We start from the raw sequence: 24,127 nt of genomic DNA, 5'->3' as shown, positions 1-24,127 counted from the left end.
GTTTTTAAATTTCGGGTGTGTTTTAAAAATCGAGTATTGTTGACTTCTTTTTGTTTTACTTTTGGCTGTGATTAGATCAGCTGACATCTAGCTGCCGCTCTTGAGAGTGTACGAATACACTAACAAAGTATCGTTTATACCATTTATTAACTTATTCAAACCGTCTACAGTATACAGTTGATATTACATAAGCACCAATGTGTTATAACCTATCAAATTTTTTTGTTTATTACATTTAAACCTCTCTCTCTCTCTCTCTCTCTCTCTCTCTCTCTCTCTCTCTCTCTCTCTCTCTCTCTCTCTCTCTCTCTCTCTCTCTCTCTCTACCTCTCTCTCTCTCTCTCTCTCTCTACCTCTCTCTCTCTCTCTGTGGGCTACTTTTTACTACCTCCCATTCCTTACCTCTCTCTATCTCTCTAACAAATGATATCTTTGTTGCTCCTCAAAGTTTCATTTATATTGAAAATCAATCATGATTCAATTTTCATTACTTTCTCCAATCTCGCACCATCGGTCACTTCGCGGTATTTTCGAAATTTCCGGAAAATCCGCGATATATGTATATACATGGGTTATGAAAAAAATCCGCGAAGTGGTGAATCCGCGATGGTCGAACCGCGAAGTAGCGAGGGCTCACTGTAATACACATTTTAACAGAAAATATATGTTTTCTTGTAGCAAATAATGTGATTTAACCGGTTTTCACCTTCATTTCATCCTAATAACAGTAACCAGTCCGGGTACTTAAAGTTAGTCGAATTGGTTGATCTGTTTGTTTGCGGTTGAAATGAAGGTCAAATTCGGTCAAATCACATTGTTTACTACAGGAAAACATATATTTTTCTGTTCGAAATCTGATTCTATAATACAGTAAAACTTGGTTTCATTGTAGTGTATTACAGGGCAATGTAAACTAGGAAAACAACTACTTTTTCTTATAGAAAAAATTACGCTCTTCGAAAATGACACTCGTTCCCGTCGCTAATTAATAGTTTCAGAAATATATATACATCTATATCCTCCGATAATGGGGGACCCCCAGTGGGAACTCGGGGTTTTGGGTGGGGAAAACATACCGGGGAATCGATCGATATATAAACGTAAAACAAGCCTTTTCTTCTCTATACATTACCTTCTTGAAATTATAATAACCGGAGGAAAATACAAAACAGTATATCTGGATAAACTTTGGAGGCGCCGTTACAAAGATTGTCATGAAAAAATACAGTAACCAGTGCTGCCAACGTCCAATGTACATCAAATGTTATTTTGTGACCTATCATACTACTAGGCTAGGTTAGGTGGGTTTGTTAGGGTCTGTGCCCTTTTTGTACTTTTTATATATTGAGTAAAACTTATATGGAGAAATTATTTAAAATACGTATGGAAATATCTATCATTACTATCGTTAGTAATGTCAGCGTGCCGTTGGTAACTCTGTGTACCATACGTCAACGTTGGTAACACTGTGTATTATTGGTAACGTTGCTAATGTTATCGTTCGCAGTACATTCGTAAGAGAAGTGACACCGTGCAACTTAAAGTTAGCCGTAATTGGTTGATCTGTTTGTTTCCGATTGAAATGAACATCAAATTCGGTTAATTCACGTAATTTACTATAGGAAAACATATATTTTCTGTTCGAAATCTCACCCTGTAATACAATACAAAATTACCTAAAACTTTACCAACAAGTAAAGTAAAACCAGTTTGGACACGGAACCTAACCTCATCAAAGGCGCTGTATAGGCCTATCGCATCTAATACCAATTAGTCTGCGGCTTTCAAGGATGAATAAACATAGGAATCTTTGAATCTTTGCGTAAGTTTATCGGTCGATATATAACAAAGCAGCAGGGTCCGGGAGGATATTCACCAGCAGTAAATCTACAGTAGGATACACGAGGCTTCTGTTACCTAGGTTTCCACAGGCTATGATTACTATTGGAAAGAGCAATTTTAACTAGGGGCTTTGCACAATTAGTAAGATAACAATTATAATTTTTCCAGTATTAAATATAAACTAATTAACCTACAGCTACTATAAAAATATCCTAATATACTTACGGTACAGTTAACTCGTACAGTGGCACCAACGGCGTAGGCTAGCTACACCTAACCCAAGCCAAGGCTGGCTTGTTAATTAACATATATCACTTGATATATCGGATATATTTAACTTCATATATCGGAACTAGCATGAGCAAATTTAATTTCCAAGCTTAAATTATGAAAAATCTATTCCTTAACCACTTTACAGACTAAGCTAACAGATGTCTAGGAGTAGTGACACGTTTATGAAGTGTTGCCAGACGGGTTAGTCTAAAAATCCCCAAAACTCATGATAAAAAAAATCCCCATTCCCACATAAATATTTTTTCTGATCATGTAGGTTTTACTAATATAGAAATTACTCACTATACTTCATATAAGTGTAAGTAAACTAACTGAAAAAATGTAAAGGTTTACTCATCTTTGTTTTTCTTCATAGAAATTTGTACAGAATATCCCCATCAGACACCTAAAATCCCCAAATCCCATATCTGGCAACACTGCGTTTATGTACTTTGAGTTTGATCGGGACAGTAAACTACTATTAATAAATACTTAAAATTCGAGATTGGATAATTTTCACTAATTGTTAAAAGATTTCTTCCGCCATCTTTGTTAGATCTAACTATTCTCACATTTCGCCTACTGAGTACCACTACAATCTTATTTTGCATGTATACAATAGGCCTATCAAAATACTACAGATACGTGAAGTGTAGTTTAAAATATTTGAAAATAATACACAATTTAATTTCTCTAATATCGTTAAAACTTTAATCCAGGATCTTGTGTGTAGAGTTCTCTTGCTTGAGGGTACACTCAAGCACACTATTCTATCTTATTTTTCTTCCTCTTGTTTTGTTAATATTTTATAGTTTATATAGGAGATATTTATTTTAATGTTACTCTTCTTAGATTATTATATTTTCCTTTTTCCTTTCCTTACTGGGCTATTTTCCCTGTTGGGGCCTCTGGGCTTATAGCATCCTGCTTTTCCGACAAGGGTTGTAGCTTAGTTAATAATAATAATAATAATAATAATAATAATAATAATAATAATAATAATAATAATAATAATGATAATAATAATAATAATAATAATAATAATAATAATAATAATAATAATAATAATAATAATAATAGTAATAGTAATATTAATAATAATAATAATTAGGGAATGGATGTCAGTTGCACAAGTAGAACTGAATTAGGATAAAACTCGGTCTACGGTATTAAGAAAGACAGCAACTTAATAAACCAGGGTAACAACCAAATAAATAGTAATAACATCCCGGTCCTCTTATCTATAGTACAGAGTTCGTAATCTAGGTGTATTACTTGATCTTCATTTGTCTCTCAGTACTTAAATTAATAATGTAATAAAATGCTGGATATCTCCTTTAAAACATTGCTTTCGTACAGATGTATCTGGATGAACATTATGTAAAGAAACTTGTGATTAACTGTTTGATTACCAGGATTGATTACTGTAACTCTATTTATTACAAGTACAACTTAAGAATTTACAAAACATTAAACAGAGGAGCAAGATTGATAAAAAGGGGTCCCGCACCAAGAAAGGATTACTCCTATAGGCCTACTAATTGAATTACACTGGCTGCCTTCTAAAGGTAGAATAGAGTTTTGTTTTCCACACGCTTCGATAATGTGGATTTGACAGTTAACATGGAATACGCTTTGTGATACTCTAAATATCTATATTGAAATTAAATCATTGGTATTTGTAGATGATATGTTTCCAACAGGATAGAAAGAAGGAATAAAAAGTGTTATAAATAATTGTTATATTTTGGAGATTTTAAATAAACTCGCAATCAACACCAAACCAACAAAAATCGGGTGTATTAATAATTAACAAAAGAAAGAATAAGAAAGAAGAGGAGATTAAAACAAAAGTGAAGAATGGGCCAGTAAGTTTAGTTAAAGAATATAAGTATCTGGGAAAATGGTACACTGAGAAAGGAAACAATGGATTGAGAATCAGTAAAAAGCCAGAGGGTTGCGTACATGACCCAAGAAATACAAAAATATGGAGATATGAGATAAGTAAGAAAAGGGCATTGGAAGTAAGAAAGGGAATATATGAAACAGTAGTAGTACCAATAATATTTGCTTAATGTGGAGACCTGGAGTGAAATAAGAGATAAAGATATGAAAGATCAAGAAAACCTTCATTATAGGATAATGAGAAATATCTATGAACAACCTGCAAGTGCTCCACATTGGGGCATCCTTGCATAAACAGGAATCTGGTCAGTGTCTTGCAGAATAGAATATAAAGAATTAATGCTCTTCCATAACAACATAAACTCTGATGAAAAGATACTTGTAAGAGAGATAATTGAGGACCAGTTGAAGAACCCTTATGGAAAATGCTGGAGTAACAGCATTGAAGAAATCTGTTGTAAATAAGAGATGGAAATTGAACAAATAAGAAATTAGGGGAAAAGGTCCCTGAAAAAAGAAACCAAGTGATGAATTATGGAAAAGATAGAGGAAACTATTGAAGAAAAGAAGAAAGGGATGAAAAATAAGGTTCATTGAAGAAAATGGCCCACAGCCTTATATCAAGGAAATGGATCTGGATAAGGCAATCCTTGTAATGAAGGCAAGATTATATATGCTCAATCTAAAAGCCAATTTCAGGAGGAAGATACACAAATGACGTGTGTGACCTATGCAAAGATGAAGGATATAATACAGAACATTTATTTTCATGCCTAAAATTAGGACAATTAATAGAGCGAAATATAAGCGTAGGTATGTTGCAAAATCCGAGCAGAGATCAGGTTGTATACACAAGTAGGGCAATGCGTATGAAAGAAGTTTAAAAAGTCCAAATTGATCACAATTGGTTGCCAAAACTAACGATAGCAAAGTGTTATCCTTGCTGATTTCAAGGTAGAATAGGATTGAGAATTTTATTAATAATTTAGTTATGCTGCAGGTAAATTAAACCTAATTACAATAATAAGAATACGTTTAGAAGCTTTGCACCTATATATAATGCGATAGTGTACTCGCAAACTTATTTTGCGGAGTGAGTAATTAGGAACCATGAACCATCACAATCTTAAAATTTCTTCCACCCTAATATGTGGTTAATATATAATGGTACTTTATAATATTTTATTCTATATGCACTTTCAATTTATAACGAATTTACTCTCCCATTATACTTCTTTTCTATCTCATGACCATCGAACCAAGAGGATCAGCCGGGCTTTCTGCCCATAACCATTATAGAAATTCTCATCAATTGGCGCATTCAGTACGATCATATTCATGTTTTTTTAAGTTATAAAAAAGTAGTGGCTACTAAATAAACTACTCATCCATTATATATACAGTTCTTACATAGAAATAAGTTTCCACAACTTCTATTAAAAACGTTAATTTTCAAGTTCCAATGTTTCAAGGTTGTGTTACAGTGATGAGTATTGTAATGTTCTACAAAGTGTAAGGACGATCATATCCATGTTCTTATAAGTTATAAAAAAGTAGTGGCTACTAAATAAACTACTCATCCATTTTTATATACAGTTCTGACAGAAAATCATGTTTTCATAACTTCAGGTTCAGGTTCTGGGGGGGGGGGGGTGAGGCATCGTAGCCTTTACAACGGCGTCTCCAAAGTTTATCTTCTTATACTGTTTTGTCTTATCCTCCACATCAGGTTTAATACTTCTTTTTTCTTTTCTATATTTGTTTAACAAGATAAAATAATCCTACTATTTCCTTTAGGTCTTCCTCGTATGGTTGTTGTAGCTAAATTACTTCATTCCTTTCTTTTCTATATTCCTGGTAAAACAACAACAAAATATATCAAATCTTCCTCCTCATTTTCACAAAAATTAGTTTACATTCCCCCCATTGTGTCGATTTACAATATTTATATTTAACGTATTAGTTCTTGCTCTAAAAATATCACTGAAGCAAATGTATTGTCATAAAGTAACTCTATCAATAACGTTAATTTTCAAGTTTCATTGTTTCAAGGTTGTGTTACAGTCACGAGTACTGTCAGGTTCTACGCAGTGTTACTTCGTTGGTGAATGACGTTAATTATTGATATATTTACATGTTTGTAAGCTATATATTTTATCTTTTTATTTTGTTTGTAAGCTATACGTGTAATGAAAGTGTCAATATTCACCTGGAAAACAGGTAGGCTCCATTGTCTATATCTAAATCATGAATAAACTTTGGATAGAATACTAGACCATTAAGCTTACTTGGCCCAACATCATACTGGTGGGATCACCTACTTAGAAACTAAAACTAATTGTGAAATAACTAAGTTTATATTAAGTTATAGTACTTATGGTTAGAATTGTTTAATCTATTTTGTAATTTTTTGACGACAAGTCCCTTATTTTGTTTGTATTCTTAACCATTTTCGGTGGACACCATTACTTACCCAATTTTACAGTAAAACTTTACCATTAATTTATTGGTTCCAGAAACAGTGAATATCTCACTTATTAAGTAGATTACGTTTCCCAAAACAATTGATTAGGCACTCAAACCTAGAAAGGGCGTATAAATAAGAACAAATATAAACTAACCTAACGTGGGGTCAGTGACATTATAACGGCGCTGAGAGTATGGTATTATTTTACTCTGTACCTACCCTGTTACTTAGGTATAGGTACAACAGTGTACTGTATAGGGAGTAGGGACACAGTATTGTAAGACATTGTAAGTTGGGGTGTGGCATTGGTATTAATGCATAAGTTGCCCTTGTTCGATAGCTCAAGATACTATGAACAATTGGTTAGAGAATTAAAAAAACATTATTTTTGATACCATAAACCCCAGTCGCAAATAAATATTAACAATATTTATTCAATTCTTAAAAATTGAAGCCAAATTCAAATCAAAGTGTTCGAACAGTGTGTTACTGGTTTGCGGACTGTGGCCAGAGGTAGCACCCGAACTGCCTAGTGTCCGAATGCCGACCACAACCCGACGTTCATTACACAACAAATATACAATGGTGTAATACCCAAAAAAGGTAAATTTTTAGTTTCAGCCAAATTTGGAAAAATGCAATAAAAATATATTTGTTGCATCAGAAATAGTGTGGTTTCAATGAATTTAACGTTTATTTTGACTGCAAACCAACCGATTTAGAGATTTACTATGTATACCCTAGTTCATCCCACCAATTATGGGGGACACCCTTTGGGAACCGGGGTTTTGGGTGGGGGAAGGGGGGGGAGGTTGTTGGGGCATTGAATGATATTTGCAATAAATGAATAATTAATGTTCCAGCACCCCTCCCCCATACCCCTAACTAGGCCTACCGGGGGGAGGGGGGTAGGGCCCCCCAGCGACCCCCCCTTAAAGCCACAGTAATTTTCAGGGCACCACAGAACCTAACAAACCCACCTAACCTAACCTAGGGGCCCTGTACCCCTACCGGGGGGGCTTCGCCCCCCCTGCGACCCCCCTTATGGCCAAAGTAATTTTCAAGGCACCACAACCTAACAAACCCACCTAACCTAACCTAGGGGCCCTGTACCCCTACCGGGGGGGGGGCTTCGCCCCCCTGCGACCCCCCCTTAAGGCCACAGTAATTTTCAGGGCACCACAGAACCTAACAAACCCACCTAACCTAACCTAGGGGCCCTGTACCCCTACCGGGGGGGGGCTTCGCCCCCCCTGCGACCCCCCCTTATGGCCACAGTAATTTTCAAGGCACCACAGAACCTAACAAACCCACCTAACCTAACCTAGGGGCCCTGTACCCCTACCGGGGGGGGCTTCGCCCCCCCTGCGAACCCCCCCTTAAGGCCACAGTAATTTTCAGGGCACCACAGAACCTAACAAACCCACCTAACCTAACCTAGGGGCCCTGTACCCCTACCGGTGGGGCTTCGCCCCCCCTGCGACCCCCCCTTTAACCAGGGGTAAATTTGAATATATATATTTTGTTAAATCACTTCTTACCTTAAACGGAAGATGACGATGAAGATGTGGAAGGTTGTGGTTGACCCTCTTCTGAATCATCAAGTACTGGAATACGTTCAGATTTGGTACAATACCACACATGTCTATCCTCACGAAAATGTAAAGGCGAATCACATTTACCACACTGGACACTTAAAGGTAATACGGAATGCTCCCTTAGAAAACGATTCACTACTTCAGGAGTTCCATTATAATTCCCATGAAATCGGCCGATCACATCAAAATAGGAATAACGACATATTTCACACAACCGTACCGGAGGATCCATGACAGTAAAGTGACGTGTGATGAAAATATAGAAACCGGAACTTTTGAAAACCGAAAACAAACGACAATCACGGGTTTCTCCCATAATGAAATAGGGAAAAAAACAAAATACTATCGTTTACAATGTTATATTGCACGAAAAACAGATCCTTGAAACAAGACTGAGAGACCAATGAATCGTCCAATAATAACCCTTGAAAAGAACCCAGTAGTATTTAGATTGGAGGAGCGACATTAGTGGGAGGAGCAAATGCGCATTCAAGCAAATATTGTCACATTGCGCAATGGGGAGGAGCCAAGTAAGATGAAAACAGATATACAAACTAACAAGAGCTACCTTGCGTGCCCATGGAAAGATATACACTAAACTTAGAAAAAGTCAAGACCATCAATTCCTGAAATATTTTTTTTCTCTGTAAGTATGCATTAGCGACAATAATGTATTGAGAAGAAGTGTTTTGTTATCACGTGCTTTACTAGGAAAATATATTAATATAATACATTTCCCAATTTGGTTGAATCTAAAACTTTACCCCAAAAAAAACCTTTGGCTTGCTGATTATATGTAAAGGTATAAGAACATTAGGTGAAAGGAACACACTGTACTTAAGAGATCTAAAAAAAACAGTGGCTAGGAACTGGAATGATATGCTGTATTCATGTAAAACAAGAAATGTTTATTTGGAAAACTAACAGGAATAATATTACAGTATATCAATTAGAATAAATAATCAAAGGAAAAATTAGCATCCCTTACGTAAAACTTCAGCATCCGGGTAAAAAGATAAACAAATTTCACAATCAAGATTTCCACTGGGGGGGACACTCATAAGTGTTCCTATTCAGTACAAGTATTAACAACGACACACCTAACCGTGTGTCTATTTGGGCAAGTACCAGTATGCCATTTCAATAGTTCCATTTTACTATTAATGTTTATGACACTTAAAAGTTTGTGGTCTTCCGCAAAAAGACGGTTTTAGGCCCCTTTACGTTCACTTGGTTCTGGGGCAAACATTTAAAAAACTGTCCATCACTAAGTTCCAGTATGGAATCACCTTTTGTGATCTGGTGATGTGCAGTAACAATATCTTGAATCCTTGTTGATGAAATCTTGGATTCGCAAGGTTTACAACTGTCGAAGCTCTTTTTCAACTGAACTGAGAATATTGAAGAAGGGCCGTGTCTGATGTCAAAACTTCTCTAATGACAACATCTTCTAGCTGAGCATTTAAAATTGAGTTCATATCTTCCCCTTCTCCCGTTTCACCCATTTTGAGCAATGCATCATTTATTTCTATCAAACGAGATAATCCCATTTTGCGACACTGTGCATTCAATTCCAGGGATGGATTTACTCACTTTTCTATACACATTTCATTCAGTAGGGTAAAGGAAGTTTATACTAAGCTGATTAACCCTATTTAGTTGTAGGAATCATTCAGTACCCTTCAAATCATATTTCTTGTGCCACGTCTTAACTCAACTTCTAGTTGCCTCTCTAAAAAAACCCTACAGAGAGTAGGGCGTGCTGCAAAAACAAATATGGTTAGACAACTGATAGGACCAAAAATTATTACAATACCCCTTAAAAATATAAATAATGCTTCTATTCATGACTTTCTGTTATAAAAATAAATGAATTTGTTGCTGGCAAAATATGTAAACCTATTTAAGAAAAATTGAAATCTTTACAGTCAATATATGGAAAATCGTTATAGTACAGTACTGAGGTAGAATATCAGACATTATGACAAAAGGGAATTGATAATGAGAGTTACTTTAAAACATATATAACCCAAGCTTGTTATATGTGGAAATGGTTTGTATTTTCCCCAATTATTATTAATTTTTTCCACAGCGAGGGAGGGATAGGTGAACTGCAATATGGTGAGAGTTTACTTTAACCATTTTCTGTGCAAATCAACAGTTGTTCCGTAACTGGAATACAAACCATGCTATTTAATAGGGGTATTACTTTCGGCGTAGCTGTTATGACGAGCCATTAAAATTTAACGAGGGTTAACTACCCATACCGCTAGTTAGTGGCGGTAGGGAAGGGTAGCTTGCTACCCCCCCTCCCCCTCACACACCTGTGATTGAGCTCACTTTGCTTTCGGCTCGGATGGTGAACGGACGTTGCCGCTCTTCATCCTCGCCGAATATTGGCAGCCATTAATGACTTTTGCTTTTCTTTTCTCTTAGTGTGTTTTTGTGAAGTTGACTTCTACAACCATGCGCACCTGCCCTGGACTCTCCGGCCGCCCTTGTGGGACGTTTATGTCGGCAGTGGAGACTGATCCCCACACCCTTTGTCCTGTATGTAAAGGTCAACGGTGTGATAGTGTAAATAAGTTAATGTCAGCCAACCCTTGTTCTCAAGAGATGGTGTTGCTTCCCCTAGCGAAGCGGCCCCACCTCTCCCCCGGGTGAGGCCTTGTCACTAACCTCTCTTTGCAGATTTGGTCTTCCTTGGGGCTTACGGGTCCGCCCTCTATGGAAGCTTTGCTACAGTTCATCTGCATGGGTACTTCTGTTCAGCAGTCATCGTCGCCATCAGAGGTAGATCCTCTGACCCTCGTCGGCGTTAATAGTGTCAGAGGTGTCATATGTGATACCATCCAACTCCTTTGCCCCTCCAGACTCTCCAGCGGTTGCTGCCGACTTAGTTTCCCCCGTTCCTGAACATCCTTTGAGGGGGAAACTAAGTCCAACATCTGTCTCCTCTGCAAGTGTTGCTCTCCCTCGGGGGAGTTCACTCATAAAGACTCCTCTTCGGATGACTGCTGCGGCGCACGGTCAGCTTGCTTATCCAACGGCCCCCAGATTTATTTGTCCCAATCACGGGCAAATATTAATCAATAGTAAATCAAAGAGACGGGGATAAGACAGATGCTATTCCGTTCTTTCAACATATATAATTTCCAATCAGAGAATTACAAAGTCACGAGCACTTGACATAACTTAAACAGATAAATCATCTGTAGTAGCGACAAAGGTTCTTAAAAAGTTAATTTCCTTAATTGAATACTGAATGAGTGCTCTTACAGGTATTTAATACAAATTTAGGCTTAGACGGGAGAGAGACTACAGCAAAGGGGGACTTATCTAATTTACTTTATCATAATAATAAAATAATAGTTCTTATCTTTCAAATGGGCACAAACGAGAATGGACTTTAGCCACTTCGCCTTAGAGGTCAGAGGCGCCTCTTTGGTTCATCGTTGTCGCAGCTGTCCCCCGCAGAGGAGCCTCTGCTGCAGTCATCTGACCTTCGATCATCGATCGTCACTGCTCCTGCTACTAGTCCTGTGACTTCGGTCCTGGACCTCTCTGCGGATCGTTCGCGATCCCCTTCAGTGGATGCTCGCCCTTACAAAGGGCACATCCCAGTTCTCGACCATCCACCATTCAGACCTGCCAACCTTCCATTACCATTCCTGTCACTGGGAAAGCCTCTTGAGGCTCTACCAAAATGCGCGGCTGCGCGCCATCGCCCTGCAGCTCGCCAACCTACAGGACATCAGCGCTCACCGGCAGCTCGTCGGCACTCTACAGCGCTTCGGCGCGCCCCTTCACCTGCTCGCCCTCATAGAAGGCAGTAACATCACACGCCTGCGCACCAACACTCTCCTGTGCGCCAGCGCTCTCTTGCGCGCCTGTGAACACCCTCCCACGTTCGTCTGTGCACCCTGCGCTCACACGCCCAGGGTTGCCCACGCGCTAGTACACTACTGTGCGCTCACGATCTCCTGCGCGTCGGCGCTCTTTTGCGCACCCTGTGCATACGCGCCCACGATCTCCTACACGCTAGCTCCCTCCTGCGCTCTCATGCACGCCAACACTCACCTGTGCGCTAGTGCTTTCCTGCGCGCCAGCGCTCTCCTGCATGCCAGTTATCTCCTGGGTGCCAGCCTGCGCGCCAATTATCTCCTGGGCAACAGCACTCTCCTGTGCACCAGCCTGCCCGCCAATTTTCTCCTGCTCACCAGCGCGCTCCCGTGCGCCAGTACTCACCTGCGCGTCAACGACTTCCTGCGCCCCATTATTCTTCTGCGCGGCAACGCTCTACTCGTGAAACAACATGCGCAATCCTGTGCTCACCTGTGCGCCAGCGCTCTCCTGGACATCCGCGCTTTCCTGCGCGCCATGTCTCTCCTGCGCGCCAGGTCTCTCCTGCGCACCAGGTCTCTTCCGCGCGCACGCACCTAGACATGCGCACGTGCTACCACTCGCCTGCGCGCCAATTTTCACCTGCGCACGCGTGCCAATACTCTACTGCGCGCCAACAGCCAAGGGCGCAGGAACTACACCCGGCAAGGTCACCATCGCCTTATTCCCTTCCCCCGCAAACGCATTCTAGAGCGCCCTACGGGAGAAGGGAAACAGGCACCAGGAGAGGGGTTCAGGATCCCCAAACTGCCTTCTAAGGCGGACCTACCTGTTATGGTGACTCCTCGTAGGGAACCTTCGGTCCCTTTCCCTTCAGGGGATCTGTCTGACAGTGCATCAGTCAGTCAGCAGCCTTGGTTCAGTGCCCTAGTCAGAGCTGTAACACAGGCATTCAAGCCTGCCCTATCCGGCCGCTCGTCAATGCAGCCTATAGTTCTGGACTCACGACACGGAACCATGGCTTCCTCTACCCTTTTGAAGAGGAAAAGAAGAGTTTCCGACGCGGTCACTTCCTCGAGGGTGAAGCTGACTCCGTGCAGACCATTAAGGCTAGTCCCTCCAGTATCTCCCCAGGGATACTCTCCCTTCCTGTCGGATGAAGACCATCCTTCACCAAAGGAATTGCGTGAGGAGGGGCACTCTTCCATCCCACCGTTCCCCTCAGTCAGAGATCAGGAGGGACACAACACTCAGGCCTTCGATTTTAGAGTCTTACCTCCTTCCTCGGAAGGAGTCTAAAGACTCTAAGACTCTGCCAAAGTCCTCCACAAGGACTACTAGAACGGACACAGTCAGCCACTCGAGGAATGTCCGCGACTCACCCCAAGAAGAGCTCTTGGGGACAGAAGGAGACTTTGCTGCGAGTCCAACATCAGGAGGAGAGCAACAAGAGTCAGAACATGCATTCTGGCAGGTTCTGGCTCTAATGAAGGTTCTCAATGGATTTTCTGACCTCAGGCCTCTGGTCAGAGTCAGAAGAGTACCTCCACATAAATCTCCTAGAGATAAAGGCTGTCTTTTTGGCCCCTCAACAGTTCCTGGCGGGCCACTCAATGGTGGTGATGAGCGACAACACCACAGTAGTGGCTTACATCATAAAGGAGGGAGGTACTTTTTTGCAGCATCTATCCCATCTAGCAGTAGAGATATTGAGATGGGCTGAAATCCACTTGATACCACTATCAGCATGCTTCATTCCGGGCAAAAGGAATTTGCTCACCGACAACCTGAGCAGAGCATCTCAGATAGTGAGTACCTAGTGGTCTTTGGATCATCTAGTAACCAACAAAGTCCTGACTTTGTAGGGTTCTCCGACTGTGGACCTCTTCGTAACGGCCCTGAACTTCAGGCTCCCGCTGTATTGTTCCCCAGTCCCAGACCCCAAGGCTCTCTGGCATGATGCATTCCAACAACGGTTGGACAACATCGACATTTATGCCTTTCCCCCATTCTGTCCGATGAGGAGGGTACTCAACAAGACCAGAACATCGGTCAATCTTTCAATGACCCGCATAGCTCTGCTATGGTATCACAGAATAGTTTCCAGACCTTCTGCAGCTCCTAACGGAGCCCCTCCAAGAGAACTCCCTCCACGACACAATCTACTCAAACAACCACATGCCAACATATTCCAGAAAGCCGTAGCTTCGCTATGACTTCACGCCTAGAGACTATCCAGCATCTCCTCTCTCAGAGAGGATTTTTGGAACAAGTTGTGACTAGGATGTCTGGATACCTGCGTAAGTCATCAGCAGTAGTCTACCTGGCAATGTGGAAAGTCTTCTGTGGTTGGTGTCGTGGAAGGTGTATCTCTCCTCTCGATGCCACTATTCCAACAATAGCGGAGTTCCTCGTGTATTTGCATGAAGAAATGCGCCTGTCAGTCTCAGCAGTAAAAGGCTATCACTCAGCCTTAAGCCTCGCCTTCAGACTGAAAGGAATGGACATTTCTTCATCGCTAGAACTTTCCTTACTCATACGGAGTTATTAACTTACCTGCCCTCAGTCAGAAGTGAGACCTCCCCCTTGGAACGGGGTTCGAGTTCTCAGATCTCTCAAGAGACCTCCCTATGAACCATTATGCCAGGCGACCGACCGCCACCTGACTTGGAAGACGGTGTTCCTGCTAGCTTTGGCTTCAGCCAAACGAGTCGGTGAACTTCATGGTCTCTCATACGACATCGCCCATTCAAGGGGATGGGGAGAGGTAACGTTCATCTTCGTCCCTGAGTTTATTGCTAAGACTCAGAACCCGGGAGTAGCGAATCCACGATTCGACTCCTGGATTTCTAGTCTCCGTACTGTAACAGATGACCCAGACCATCTCTTACTTTGCCCCGTAAGGAGTTTGAGCCTGTATCTTAAGAGAACAGCCGCAGCCTGTCCCCGTGTGCCTGCACTATTCGTCAGCACAGGAAGGACCAAGAGGAGGGTCACCAAGAACACCATCTCAGCATGGATTCGCAAGGTTATAGACATACATTGAATCCAGACCCCCCTCCTTCACGTCGCCCCAGAGCTCATGATGTCAGGGGCATAGCTACGTCCCTGGCATTCAAGAGAAACTTCTCAGTGACGGAGGTTCTTCAATCTGGGGTGTGGAATCGTCAGACCACATTCACATCCCACTACCTTCAAGACGTGACCCACAGGAGACTCGATACGTTCTCTATCGGTCCTGTGGTGGCTGCATAACAGCTGGTTTAAAACCTCGAGCTCCCTATTGGACAAGTAGCAGAAGGTTGAGGGCATTGTTACCCGGTTTTAGTCTGCGTGAATGAAAAGGTTTGACTGGCTCTTATTCTTTTCTTCATTCTCCACTCTCTTGGGGAAAGCAGCATCCTGGGTTCTCTGCACAGCTGACCTCAAACCACTGCAGGTAAACCATGCTCCCTTGTGTACCTAGTATTAAGACTAATACTGTTGTGTCCCCATACCCTGAAGAGGTGGTATTGGGAATGTCCTAGTTACACAGTTTTTCCTTCAAAAGAACTCGGAATAACTTTACCTGGATAATCACACTTCTATATACCTCAACACACAGCTTGTGTAGGTCGCAGACCTTGCATAGCAAGGTTTGACGAGGTGCAGGGACTTCTTATTTTCGAGTACTGACATACTCAGATAAGGAGCCCCCGGGTAAAGCCAAATGCCAGATTGGCTGGGACATCCACCCTACCTAATGGGTGAGTTACCCCTATTAAATACCGTGGTTTGTATTCCAGTTACGGAACATATGACAAATTCGTAGATAATTTGCATTTTGCCTAACTGTACAAACCTTAGCTATTTAAACAAACTTACCTGCCAATCCTATCCCCCTTGAAGTCCTACCTCCAAGCAAAATAAGCTCAATCACAGTTGTGTGAGGGGGGGCCGGTAGCAAGCTACCTCCGCTAACTAGCGGTACGGGTAGTTAACCCTCGTTAAATCTTAATGGCTTGTCATTTCAGCTACGCCGAAAGTAATAAGCCTATTAATTATCTAAGGTTTGTAATGTTAGGAAAAATACAAATTATCTACGAATTTGTCTTTTTTTTTTTTTTATCAGATAATTAAGATAACACTAAAATATTTAGCCATGCTGCTGACTCCCACAGCGCAACATATGCCAGTTGCTAGAACAGAGGAGCATTGAGATATTGTACTGTAATATTAAATTATGAGCAAAGTGAACCAGGGCAAAGCAAAGACCAGTAAGCGATTAAATAGTGGTAATTTGGTGGAACAACGTTCTTGTATTATATGCTAAATTAATTAAAAGGGTGTTTGTAGTACAACAGCTATGAACGACTCCCAGGAAATTAGGATGGAAATATTCTATTTTCTATACGTCTCTAAGGCCTGATGTTCTACAAAGACTTTGTTGTTTTGAAAATTTTTGTTGATATTATCCTTCCCGATGAGTTCTGAAAATACGCTATCGTCTAAATGATACATTTGTTAGGCATATGTATGAGGTAAAAAATGCTGTGAATGAAAGGATCTATTTGGTAAGGCAGGTAATAATTGTTAATTGTTCCCATACTAACAAACCTTTCCTTATTTATGTGGAATATGCTTTCGGTGGAGCTGGAAGGTAGCCATTAGATTTAAAATGCGAGGTGGCAATCCTACCTAACCACTAACATTGGGTAGGTAACGGGTCCCTTTTTGTTTTTGCCGGGTGGAGATGGCAATCCTACCTAACCACTAACATTGGGTAGGTAACGGGTCCCTTTTTGTTTTTTCCGGGTGGAGAGCGGACGTCTCCTCTCTCCCTTCAAGGCTTAGCCATTTATAACTATTGCTTTACGCTCATTGTTTTCTTTTCAGATATGACACTTACGATTACCTTATGATCCATTACAGAGTAATGTGGCAATTTTCAGATGTCGATGTTTGTCCCCGTGAATTATCGGAAAGCTTCCTCTGCGCTGACTATTCCTCTCTGGGTTAACCTCTCCCATCTGCAGGTCGAGTTTTTTCTTTCCCTTCGAAGGGCAGGAATTTTTAGTTCTCTTTGTTTTTTTCTTGAGCGCTTTAGACGATATCGGGGTGTGAAGTCAATGGCTGTAGTTGCTGCTGACGTCTTCGCTGTCTACGAGGTCTACCTCCTGTTCGCTCTTCTGTCAACTCCTGCTAACGATGAGTTTCCTTTCCTTTTGCTGATCTCGTCGTCTCCCAATGATCCGGAATTTTTCTCTCTCTCTCCTTACAGGCAACGTTTTAGCCTGCGTATGCAACTTTCACCTGTTGAGGATTCTGCGACCATGAACGATCGTCAACCCACGGCTTGCTTGCCAATGGACTATTTTCTCCTAAACGATCATAGAGACAAGAATCCAATGATGAGATCAGAATTTATTCTGTCCAATGATTGCAGGGGCGAGACTCATCACCTCGTCTTCCTGGTCGGTCATATTGTCGTTCCTGACAATCCAATGATGAATTCAAAATTTATTCTATTCAACGATCGCAGGGGCGAGACTCATCACCTTGTCTTCCAGATCAGTCAGGATGTCGTTCGCGACAATCCAATGTTAGACATCCGTCAGGGCGTCTTTTATTACGAGCAATGATCTCCACAGAGATTGCAACAATCACAAGATCGTAAGCTATCACGATCTCGACGTTCTTCTTCTTGAAGAAAAACACCTGTTCAGTTTCCTCTTCGTGGAAATACTCCGGCAGGATTTATGTTCAGGAAATCCCTTCGAGGAGAACTTAGAAACAAGCCTTGGCTTTTTCTTAAGCAACACTTTATGTTAACCTTCTGTTTCAGATGGAGCTCATTGAAGGTAAACATAGTGCTGCTCAGAGGTTTGCCTCCAGGTGTGAGAAATTCGCCTTCCAAGGGAGAGTCTCTACACAAACCTTGAGCACGATCGCAATCACGCTCATGGTAGCGAGCTCTCGACGGTGGTGATCTTGATCACGAACGTCTTGTGGTCACGATCGTGAGTTACACGCTCACAACACTAGTCTCGACACAACCCTTGAGGACGCTCACGATCATAAGCTAGACAGACACTAGTGATCACGAGCGAGACGCTCACTCTTGTGATTGTGAGTTGCACTTTTGGTCACGAGAGATACACTCGTGACACTAGTCTCTACACAACCCTTGAGGACGCTTACGATCACGAGCATAGGTTACACGCTTATGGTCGTGAGCGAGACGCTCGTGACCACGATTGTGACATCAGTCTCTACAATCCTTGAGGACGCTCACGTGATCACAAGCGAGATGCTTGTGATTGTGATATCGCTCATGCGCGCTCACGAGCATGAGTCACGAGCGAGACACTCGTGACCGTGAGCATGACTTGTGATCATGATAACAAGTGAGGCACTCACGATTGCGCTAATGCTCATGATTATGAGTTACACACTCAAGCACGACGCTCGTGAGCATGCTCACAATCGTCTTGTGGCCACAATAATGAACCAGACACTCGTGATCACGACCGAGATGCTCACAGTCATGCTTACACTCGCGATTGTGAGTTGCATGCCCACGTTCACGAGCGAGACGCTCTTGGCAGGATGACGGGCACGATGCTCTCTCACGCTCACGATTGTGAGTTAGACTCACGGTCACGAGCGAGACGCTCATGATCATGATCGTGAGCGTCTTGTGGTAAAGATCACGAGCTACAGTCTCGTGATCACAAACAAGATGCTCGAGATCACGAGCCAGACGCTCACGATCACGAGCCATAAGCCCATATCCCCGGCTAGATGCTCTCGATCAAGAACTAAAGCTCAAGATCAAGAGTTTTAAGTTACCAAGATAGACGCTCATGATCACGAGCTAGATGCTCACGATCGCGAGGACGAGCTAGACTCTCATGATAAATGGCACAAGCCAGATACTATACCACGAGCGGATGCTCGTGATCATGAATTAAATGCTCACGATCGTTAGCGTTTACAAGCTACACGCTCTCGATCACGAGCTACATGCTCACAATCACGATCACGAGATACATGCTCAATAGTGTCACACCTTCAGGGATATCTACTCTTCAAGACAGACAGATTACTGTCTTATAGGCCTGTCCCTGGTCAGTCCTGCCACTCAAGTCTGTCCCATATCCAATCTCTCTTTGACAGAGCCCTATCCAGCAGTTTCAGGTGTAGATTTTCATTCATTTGATCGATTTCAACAAGACAGAAGATACCCACTCTTTGTTTTCGTAATAAACGTCTCTCGCCAGAACCAACTATTCATCTCAGGACAAATCAGTGAACTCAGTTCTTTGCCCGTACTGTACTAGCTCTCAAGTATAAGAGCAGTTCAATCCAGGAGGTTGGATTGTATCCTATTCAGGGATCATCTACCTTAGATTTTCTGGCATAGGGACAACATTCCCGATGGACAAGCATCCCAGTTAAGAGCATGGCCCATAAGAGACAGTGAACAGGGCTTAACAGCCTTCCTTCCAGAAGCGTACCTCCACTGACATAACTTATGGAACTTTTGTTTCTGATTGTTTGAGCACAGCTGCTATTACCACCGTATCACTCTAAAAGGCCAGGTGTTGATTTTTGCGTGACACTGTAGTTCTTCAGGTGATATTCAATTATGCATAACTCCGGAATATTCTTCAATCCAGAAGTGTTCAAAGTCTCTCCGGTCACCAGATACTTTTGAAATACACATTATTATTATTATTATTACTGTCCAAGCTACAACCCTAGTTGGAAAAGCAAAGTGCTATAAGCCCAGGGGCTCCAACAGGGAAAAATAGCCCAGTGAGGAAAGAAAATAAGGAAATAAATAAATGAAGAGAATAAATTTACAATAAATCAATCTAAAAAAAAGTAACGTCAAAACAGATATGCCATATATAAACTATTAACAACGTCAAAAACAAATATATCATATATAAACTATAAAAAGACCCATGTCCGCCTGGTCAACAAAAAAGCATTTTCACCAACTTTGAACTTTTGAAGTTCTACTGATTCAACTACCCGATTAGGAAGATCATTCCACAACGTGGTAACAGCTGGAATAAAACTTCTAGAGTACTGCATAGTATTGAGCCTCATTATGGAGAAGGCCTGGCTATTAGAATTAACTGCCTGTCTAGTATTACGAACAGGATGGAATTGTCCAGGGAGATCTGAATGTAAAGGATGGTCAGAGTTATGAAAAATCTTATGCAACATGCATAATGAACTAATTGAACGATGGTGCCAGAGATTAATGTCTAGATCAGGAATAAAAAATTTAATAGACCGTAAGTTTCTGTCCAACAAATTAAGATGAGAATCAGCAGCTGAAGACCAGACAGGAGAGCAATACTCAAAACAAGGTAGAATGAAAGAATTAAAACACTTCTTCAGAATAGATTGATCACCGAAAATCTTAAAAGACTTTCTCAATAAGCCAATTTTTTGTGCAATTGAAGAAGACACAGACCTTATATGTTTCTCAAAAGTAAATTTGCTGTCGAGAATCACACCTAAAATTTTGAAAGTCATACAAATTTAAAGAAACATTATCAATACTGAGATCCGGATGTTGAGGAGCCACCGTCCTTGACCTACTTACAATCATACTTTGAGTTTTGTTAGGATTCAACTTCATACCCCATAATTTGCACCATGCACTAATTTTAGCTAAATCTCTATTAAGGGATTCACCAACCCCAGATCTACATTCAGGGGATGGAATTGATGCAAAGAGAGTAGCATCATCTGCATATGCAACAAGCTTGTTTTCTAGGCCAAACCACATGTCATGTGTATATAGTATGAAAAGTAATGGGCCAAGAACACTACCCTGTGGAACACCGGATATCACATCCCTATACTCACTATGGTGCCCGTCAGAAACAACTCTTTGAGATCTATTACTTAAAAAATCAATAATAATGCTAAGAAATGACCCATCCACTCCCAACTGTTTCAGTTTGAAAACAAGGGCCTCATAATTAACACGGTCAAAAGCAGCACTAAAATCAAGGCCAATCATACGAACTTCCCGACCACAATCAAGGGATTTCTGTACAGTATTGGAGATTGTAAGAAGGGCATCACATGCTCCAAGGCTTTTACGAAAACCAAATTGCAAACTAGGGAGTAGATGACTACCTTCAGCAAACTTATTAAGACGTTTTGCCAGAAGACGTTCAAAAACTTTAGATAATATGGGAGTTATGGAAATTGGGCGGTAATCAGTGGGACTTGAGCTACCACAAACACATTTACATAGAGGAGTAACATTACCAATATACCGGAGCTAGTCCGGCATTCAATAGCTCTTGTCTGACAGTTTTGAAAAGCCCACATCATTTTCTTTTATCTCCACTCTTCTTCTGAGGCAAACACTCGAGAAGGTTGGAGTCACTTTATGCCTCGGTAGGACACCCAAGGCTCTGAGACAGTATTAAGGGGTAGATGCCCACACCTTCAGCTCAGTCATGTACTCCGAAAGGCTGGCACCTTTATGCGATCATATGGGCCTGCCTTAAAGTCAGGTTAAACAAATTGGTAGGTCCTCCATCTTCTAGAGGAACAATCCTCAGTCTTCTCGTGGCTAAGGAGACTATCCTCACATGATGCGAATTGGAGGTCTGATGCCTCTTAGTTTTGCCACAAGTATAGACCAAGCCGAGGATTTTCCTGTAGTCTCTGACATCGGTAGAGAAACTTCTCTCTGGGTGTCTATTCAGCTTTTTTATGAGCTCGGGCCTTCATGGCAAGGCGAGGCAAAGTTGTTGGATTATCCATGGACAAGAGCCTCCACCTCGAATTAGCCTCCTGTTTGGCATGGGTAGTAACGAAGGAGTCCTACTGATAGCGTCCTTGCTTAATTGCTTGATTTCGGGTGATAGAAGGAAGCTGGTACTCCTGCACTCTTGATATTGAGGCATAGGAAACAGGATCTATCAACATACAGATCCTTGTTCGCTTTGGTCTGACTGCACCTTGCAAGAAAGGCCAAGAACGGTCAATCTTGGCTTAGTATGCGGTTGACACCATTCTAGAATCTCTATGGCAGGTTTTACAGACAGAGAAATCTCAGTAGACGTTAACTGTTCTCTTCCTGCGGGATGTGACCCACAGGTTTCCTTCTTCAGGATCTGTTGTAGCCGCAAAGTGAGTGGAATAGCTACCTCGGCTCTTTTCACAGAACCATTAGCATTGGATCAAGCGCAAGGTTAATGAATGAATCTGGGACGAAAATAGTCTGACTAGCCTTTTCTTTTCCTTTCGATCATCCTCTCTTTTGTTGTACAGCTTAGAAATCGTGCCAGCTGGACTTGTTCTTGATGCAGTTATAGGGCATTTAACTTGTGGCTATTCAATACAAAAGCACAAAGTCTTTTCCCCACTCTCTTTATGATGAGTAGTGTTACATACCAGACATACAATGTGATTTAGCAAATGCATGATTCTCTTTGCCAGAGTACGGCTCGGATTTTTAGCTCAAAAACAACTGTATGAGTCACGGGCCACGTCCTTTCTTGCGGTTCACGAGGTGTAAGGAACCCTGGCTCAAATGCTAGAGTCTGAGTTCCCAGGTAAAGTTTCCAGCCCGTTGGAACGGGGACTTCCTCCCACCTAAATATGAGTCTCCGATAGTAAAGAACAACGGTTTGTATTTGTGTAGGAACAAATGACAAATCTTGAAAATAACTTATTTTTCCTAACTATACAAGCCTTTGTTCTTAATCGAACCTTCCTCCTGTCACCAACCCCCATCGTAAGTCTCGGCAGCATTCCAATTGAGGTTACGTTGAGCTACAGGGAGGGGATTGCCTCTCCTCTGCCAGCACCTGCCGATTGTTTACACCTTATTAAAAGTTTTAACTGCTGTGTTTCAGCTTAGCTGTTATTCTTCTCCTATAGTAAAGAACTTAGGTTTGTATGGCACACACCGGTGATTGCTTCACTTTACTTTTGGCTTGGGCGGAGAACAGACCTGTCTGCTCTCTCCCTCGCTTTGACTACCATATTTAATCTGTTTTTGCTTTTTCTTTTCCAGTGTGTTTGAAGTTAGCCTCTACTGACTATGCGTACGTACCCTGGACTTCCCGGCCGCCCTTGTGGGACTTTTATGTCGGCGGTCGACACCGATCCCCACACCTTGTGTCCTCATTGTAGGGGCCAACGGTGTGATAGCAGTAATGTATGTATCAAATGTAGGGAGTGGTCTAGCTCCCAGTGGGAGAGGTTTGCCCACCGCCGGAAGAAAAAGTCTAAAAGGGATTTATTCCGTAACCGAAATACAAACCACGCTATTTACATAGGGTATTACTTTCGGCGTAGCTGAAATGACGAGCCATTAGATTTTTAACGAGTCTTAACTACCCTCTCGCTAGCTAGCGAGGGGGTAGGGGAGGGGTAGCTAGCTACCCCTCCCCCCTCACACACCGGTGAACTGATTCACTTCGCTTTTGACTCGGACGGTGGGCAAACGTCTTTGCTCCTGCCCTCGCATGGCAGCCATTAATGTTTTGTCTTTACTTAATTACTTACTTTTCTTATACTTAATATATATATAAACATTCTTATGTTTATGTATATTTTTGAGTATAGAAATACAGTAAGTTTCCTTTTCAGTGTTTGTGCTGTGTGTGTTTAGTGTACGACAACATCTCCATGTAGTCCCAGGCCATCACGGTGACATTTCATGGGTCGCGATCTCTGCCTTGGTCATTCGGTCGTTCCTTCGGCTTCCGATTCTCAGGCGCTGTGGGGAATCGTCATCGCTGGACTTTATTTATTAATCTGTTTTCTCCGCTGTTCCTCCTTCCCTACGGGGAACTTGGACTATCAGCGAAGGGAACATGGGAGTTAGTTTGACTACGGTCTCTCTCTCTCTCGAGGTCGTTCACCCTTTTACTACTACTACGTATTACGGTAGCTTCCTTCCCGTTGCGGGTTGAGTTGCTACTCCCTTATTTTGTCTCAATTATTTTTAATGAAATCTAATTGTATTTGTTAACTTTTCAGCTTCTGTGTAGAACGCTCCCCTTCGGGGTTCATTCGTTCTTACTATTAGTGATCATTCTTAGATGAATTACATAATTATAATTGTTATAATTCTGTTTTTGTTACAGTTCTCTGCCTTCCCCCCCTTCCCCGTGAGTGTCAGTGGGGGAGGAGGGCGCATACCTGGGGTGTAATTCTTATGTTC

General features: G+C 41.7%; 1 protein-coding gene across 4 annotated transcripts in view; it reads left to right on the top strand.

The window, feature by feature from the left end:
* The first annotated feature begins 6,077 nt into the window (after positions 1-6,077).
* LOC137615478 (uncharacterized) overlaps positions 6,078-24,127 on the top strand; it is a 192,594-nt gene continuing 174,544 nt past the window's right edge. For 2 of the 4 annotated variants that reach the window (XM_068345391.1, XM_068345387.1), the window contains exon 1: positions 6,078-6,160. The gene's annotated coding sequence lies outside the window, so the exon portion shown is untranslated. Of the gene's footprint in view, positions 6,241-24,127 lie in introns of all 4 variants that reach the window. The other 2 variants (XM_068345389.1, XM_068345388.1) reach the window with 2 other exon arrangements.

Source organism: Palaemon carinicauda, chromosome 21, assembly GCF_036898095.1.
Source record: "Palaemon carinicauda isolate YSFRI2023 chromosome 21, ASM3689809v2, whole genome shotgun sequence".
Classification (NCBI taxonomy): Eukaryota; Metazoa; Arthropoda; class Malacostraca; order Decapoda; family Palaemonidae; genus Palaemon; species Palaemon carinicauda.
This window is presented reverse-complemented; position numbering and strand designations above follow the sequence as displayed.